This window comes from Triturus cristatus, chromosome 1_1 (assembly GCF_964204655.1).
Source record: "Triturus cristatus chromosome 1_1, aTriCri1.1, whole genome shotgun sequence".
Taxonomy (NCBI): domain Eukaryota; kingdom Metazoa; phylum Chordata; class Amphibia; order Caudata; family Salamandridae; genus Triturus; species Triturus cristatus.
Window position 1 is genome coordinate 102,611,255 of NC_140579.1, and position 6,000 is coordinate 102,617,254.

The window sequence follows — 6,000 nt, forward strand, 5'->3', positions numbered from 1 at the left end:
CTAACGGGTGCCACCATCCATCAATTGTAACATTCACTCAGCAAATCAAGGCTAAGCCCTAGTGCATGACTGTGCAGGACCTGGCGAATGCCATGACAGGTCTGTCGGTGTTGAGTGGATAGGAAGCAGGCTGGCATACAAGCACCTAACGATTGATAGCACAGCAGAGCAGTACAAAACTAAATTCATAATTTTAAATTGGTGATGATGTTACTGCCGAACTAGTAAGCTGCATGGGCGGGGCCTCCTCGTGCACAGTGACAGTGCTTGGATAGGAAGAACAGTGGCATCCCAATGATCACCAGCCTCACCCTCGGCCATGGTGACCTGCAACCCCTGCTGAGGGTATAACTCTGGAGTGTCATTAGCGCAAGAGATCGTCATGGCACACCTGCAGCAAGTATTGCACCTGTTCATGGCAGATTGCATCAATCATAGTGGAGATGCAGATGCCCCTTCTAAATCATGCAAAATTACCCTCAGGAAGAATGGAGCCAGCATATTGTTTTTCCTTTCAAATGTGTCTTTAGACATGTCCAGCTTCTGCTACTGCTGCACTGTTCTGGTAAATAGCATCCTTTGTTAGCATGATAATTTCCAGCGAGTGTTAATGTTAACCCATTAGCAGTGAGAAGCTTGTATTTGCCTTTGAAAGGCTATGTCTGTCCTCTCACCTACTTGGCTATAGATGGCCTACAAGAAAAAAGTCAGTCAGGGCGTAAATTTCATTTTTGCATTTCATAAACCTGCCAAGTAGCACTACGACATATGATACTATCAGCCATTCCTGACTTTTAAGACCACAGCATTGCGGGTCTTGTAGTTTTGCTTTTTACACTTTCATTAAGTGCTGATAATCCTAGCAGTCAAAGTGCTTCTGGCTAAAATGCCAGAATTGGCAGGCGTTTTTATACATGAACTCAAGACACTTGTCAGCTATGTTTAAAAAACAATTTAAACCGATCTAGATCAGTGTTTCTTAACCTGTGCTCCAAGGAACCCTGGGGGTCAGCGAGGGCAACTCAGGGGGTCCATGACTGTATAACAAAATTAAATAATATTAAAATGAATACATTAAAAATAATAAAGTGTATGCAAATAAAGAAGCCACATTGAAAATTTTACAAGTTTATATTGATTGTGAATTAAACAAAATATTTCAATATTCGTGCATTTGTTTGGTATATGTTTGTTTTTGTATTTTTGTGCATTGTTCTGAGGTTCAAATCATAAAAATTGCTTAGGCTGAGAGGACCTCATCTTTCATTAATGACTCAGTTGGGGTCTCTGCATTCCAGTAATGATTCAGTGGGGGTCCACAGAAGTCAAAACGTTATGAATTGAAAGTAAATTCTCATTCACATCATGCATTAAAACAAGCATTCGTAATATAAATCGTTTTGTCCTTTGTGTAATGGAAAGTATAATACTAAGCCTCATAACACAATAAAGGAGACAAATAGACAGCAGCAGCTCAACCTTTCCAAAATCTCCTGGAAGAAACTTGCATTATATCACTTTATAGGGGGGGGTCTGTGTTTTGATGCTACTTTATACTTTCAACAAATTGTTGTAGTGACCATTTGATGTAATGTATGCAGGGGTTTTTATGTCAGTGAACTCTCATGTTTTGTGTAGTCGACGCTTTGCAGGGCAGTTCTGCTTTGTACGTCTATGTGGCGTACAATCCTATTGTGTAGTGCAGAGCAGGTGTCCTTGAGTCAGCTGTGGATGGACAGTGTAATGGCAGCCTTGCTGACTGTATTCCAGTTTCACTGGGAGATCTGTGCATGTGTGCATGTGTTGTGGATTATAGATGCTTTGCCGGTTGGGCAGAAGCGTGTTTTGTGTGGTTGCGCAGTGAAACTTATCTTGGAGATCCGCTTCATTGCATGACCCTCCCTGTTCTCTCCCATCATTCCATCTGTTTCCTTTCTTGTCGCACACTGGTCCCACTTCTGCTTGCCCCTCCATCCACTTGCTTTTGTCTCTGTCGTCTCTTTCTCTTCGCATCCAGTTCCTGCATCTCTTGATCTTTTCTGCCTCAGTTCCATCCCTGTGTCCCTTACTTCCCCTTCAATTAATTTGTCTGCCTTTCCTTTCTGCCCCATGACCCCAGAGGCAATAATTATGCTACGTTCACGGGGGTGTCGCCCACTCTTCCTGTTACCACTTAGCTCCCTGCGTCTTAACATGGGTGTCAGGGCCTCCTCCACACCTGGGAAGGGGGGGTTGAACCAGGATCAGACCGGAGGGAGAGGCTAATCAATTCAGGCACCTTCTCACCCCCTCGCCCTCCAGGGCACCCCCTTGCAGCAGCCCCCAACTAATGGCCTCCCTGTCGGCCTCTCAATCAGCAAGTCTCTGGTCCCACCTATGCATAGCCATGGGTTCAGCCTCCTTTGTGCTTCATATTATGTAGCGCGATCTTGACCAGAGGGTGTTGGAGTGCTTCGCATGGGCACCATTTACATAGTACAGGGACACACCGGTTTTGTGAGCACAAGAAGATGGAGTGGTTTGCCCAGAGTCGCCGGATGTTGGGTCGATGCCGAGACTCAAGCCTCAAGGCTCTGGATTCAGCAGCTTTTGCTGCCTCTTTAACCATGAATAAAAGATGGCACTACACGACAGACTGATTTTATTTTACTGTCTTATATAGCGCAAACTTGTTTCAGGGGCACTGGAGCACTTTAAATGAGCATCACACCTTTTTTTGCAGTATCTAGAACTCTTAATGTTTGAATTGTATTTATGCTTGCAATCACATGTTTAAGCTGTTTGCCCTGGATATAGAACACTATTCAGAATGTTACTCTCTATAGCTTGCATTCTCTAACTACTTGCTAACTCAGAAAGCCTCTCCCACTAATCTCCTAAACACTGCATGAGAAAGTGGCATTGATTTACTCTCACTTGACTCCTCTCCGTTCTTTCTTTGGAGTGACCCTCTTTTTGGCTTCCATCCTCTGCATATCTTCTATTCTTCTGAGAATAGTAGTTTAATTAAACAATAGTCTCCTCTGTCTCTTGCCTGTCTGCCCCAATCTTTCTTATTGTGATTCTGCAATTGGCTGATACCTCATTTCATAGATCACAACCTCTCCTCTTTAAATCCCTATCCCTGTAACCTAACAATAACTAATCTCTGCCAGCCTATCTATCCCACCAACCATTCACCTGAAACCACATAGCCCCCACTAATCATCACATTTACCTGGTATTAATATATAACAAAGTAACTTGAGTAAATGGATGCAATTTCTCTTGAGAGCACATTACTAATCACAATAATCAACAATAACCACTGGACTAACCACACACCTTGGGTTCCAGAGTAGCGGGCTACTCGCTGTAAAGTGCTTCAATGTCTCGTATGGGGTAGTAAGCACTATATAAATCCAATTGCAATTACAATTGCATGACAGACGTGGAGGATTTCTCATTCATCTTATTACAAAGTGCATTATAGCCTATGTTTGGTACTTGTAATATGGCAGAGGGGACATCCGTCACGGTTTGTGGAGGTTTCACATCTGAGAAACTCTAAATAAGATCCTGCGTGTCTCAGCTAAGAGAATGCCTGCTATTAATTTAGCATATTCTTAGTATACGCTTAATTGCACAATTTTATTATGTTTATAATTTTCAGTAGTAAGGCAGCACTGGAAATCATCCACTGTGCACATGTGAGCAGCTCACAATTTATAAATTATAGATAAAGTTGAGAAATTAGGTTTCTGTTGAACTCAGATGGCAAAAAGAAGTTAGCCATGAATTGACAGTAGGATGGTAAAGAAAAAGAATCAGGTAGGAAAGGAGACAAATGGTAAATAGATTTCCAGAAGGAAGAGAGATAGGCAGTGCTTAATTTGTAAAAGAATAAGTCCCAGGGCCAAATATTTAGCTCAGATGCCCCCGGCTGGCATTATTAAATGTTGGTGTGTGAAATTCAATATTGCATTGTCTCGCTTCCACCTCACTCCCCACCTCTTTATCTCACTTTTACGGGTGCTTTTTTTTCCCTGTTTTGCCCCTGTGTCACTGTTTTTCCGCTTTTCTCTTTCTCCTTTCCTTCTTTTGGGGTTTTTCTCTCCCCTGCTCTAGATCAAAGCCTGTTGAGGAACAATAAATGAGCGTCCCCAAAAATAAGTGCATCCAAGCAGTGAGGAGACTATGTGACGACTGAACAGTAAGGACAGATAATCTCAAACAGAAAGTAAAGATTAATGGAAGAGAAAAGAGTGCTGACAGAATTTGAAATATGCCTAGATTATATATATTGCACCACTGACACTACAAAACAGAATCAAGAATTCTTGGTAAGCGGTGCAGAATCTGACGCAGGATGTAAGAAGTGGAAGCAGAGGCAGGAGCTTCGAGGTTGGAGTTTGGGCGCGAAGCTAGTGAGGTTTGCGGCAGCTGAGGTGAGGCTAAGGAGAATGGTGCCATGAGAAGCAATGTCGTGTAGTTCCTACAAATCTATATAGTATCTGTGCATTTAGACGACATAAACTATGGGACTGGGGTCCAGACTGATTCCAGACACTCACAAAGCATATGTTAGTCTGTAGACCAGCTAGCTCACAGTGCCACCATAAGTTCCCCTGACCAAGGAGAAAATAGTTTCTGACAACTATCGAACATGACAACCCTGACCCCTCAGGTATTGTGGAAACAGTACCGTTTTTTGCTCTCGGTCACTTGAGCTCACTTTGTCTCCGATAGATACACAGAATAAACGGTGGGGATGTTTTCAATAAGCATTTATTGAACCAGCGTCATTCTAGTGTATAATACGTGTGCTGCAATAACCATGATACCGAAACAGATATATACGATTACTAGCACCAACAGAGTAAATAAAAGGTAGAATTCTACCATGGTGCTAAAGCAGGGAATAAAAGCAGGCATATAAATACATGACAGTAGTAATGCGTACTCCTATGATGCAACCCTAACTAGATGTGCCTAGCATGCATGTAGGTGTATAGCCAAGAATACCCTAGGAAAGAGCCAACCCCATTACCTGATGTGAGAGACCGAAGTAGCCCATTTTTTTCTCTAGCTGGACACCCTGCGAGGGATGTAAGACCACTGCGTGCTGGAGTGTCTGCTTGCAGGGACTTCAGCGGCTCGTGTCAGCATGGAAGTATCCTTCTCCTCTGGTTTGCCCAGCAAAGATGTGGTGCTTATTTACTCAAAAGGTACCCTCAGGGTTTGTACCTAGATGTGTTATGGTACTGTGAGCATGTCGGCCAAGGATGACGATAGGGGTGACCCTTATACAGAGGTATTATGCAGAAGATGGTAATTCTGCTGTGACACTGAGAATCCTCATGCATAATAAATGAGGCTAGTTTTCTGAGAAAACCACACAACATTTATGTAGCACCTAACTCGGTAAAAGGTCAGCACCAGAACTGTTATGTAGAATAATGGTAGGACAAATGTAGGTAAAAGGCCGTGCAACTACTTAGGCCTATATTGGGGTACATTGGGGTTCATAACAGCAAGTGGCATCTCAAGAGACATTTGAGGTGCACAGGGGGTCCGCCCGGGGGATCCCAGTCTACACAGGCCTCTGGAGCAGCGACCCCCAAACTGTGGCCCCGCTGACAACAGTCCCTCACAGCTCTTGACTTCCACATCACCAGGGGAGGCACACGACTTCCCACAGTACATGATGGTTGCTAATGCCAGTGATCAATATACTTGCAAAACAGGCACCTCTTCACCCCAACAGCACTTAGCATTCTTGGGCTGTTGCCCCACCGAACGTTCCCACCGCGCCAGCTGGTGGGGTGCCGGTCACGCCTTGCAGCACCGAGGTGCAGTATCAGACAGAGACACATACCGTGCTGCAACCAGCTCCCAGGAAGGGCCAGGACCACTCGCAGAGCTCGCAGGCCTGCGTCTGCCTTGACCGTCGGCAGAGTATACATTAGGGATACTGAGCCTGCATGATATCTGGACTGCGAGTGAGGAAGGTGGCTAATC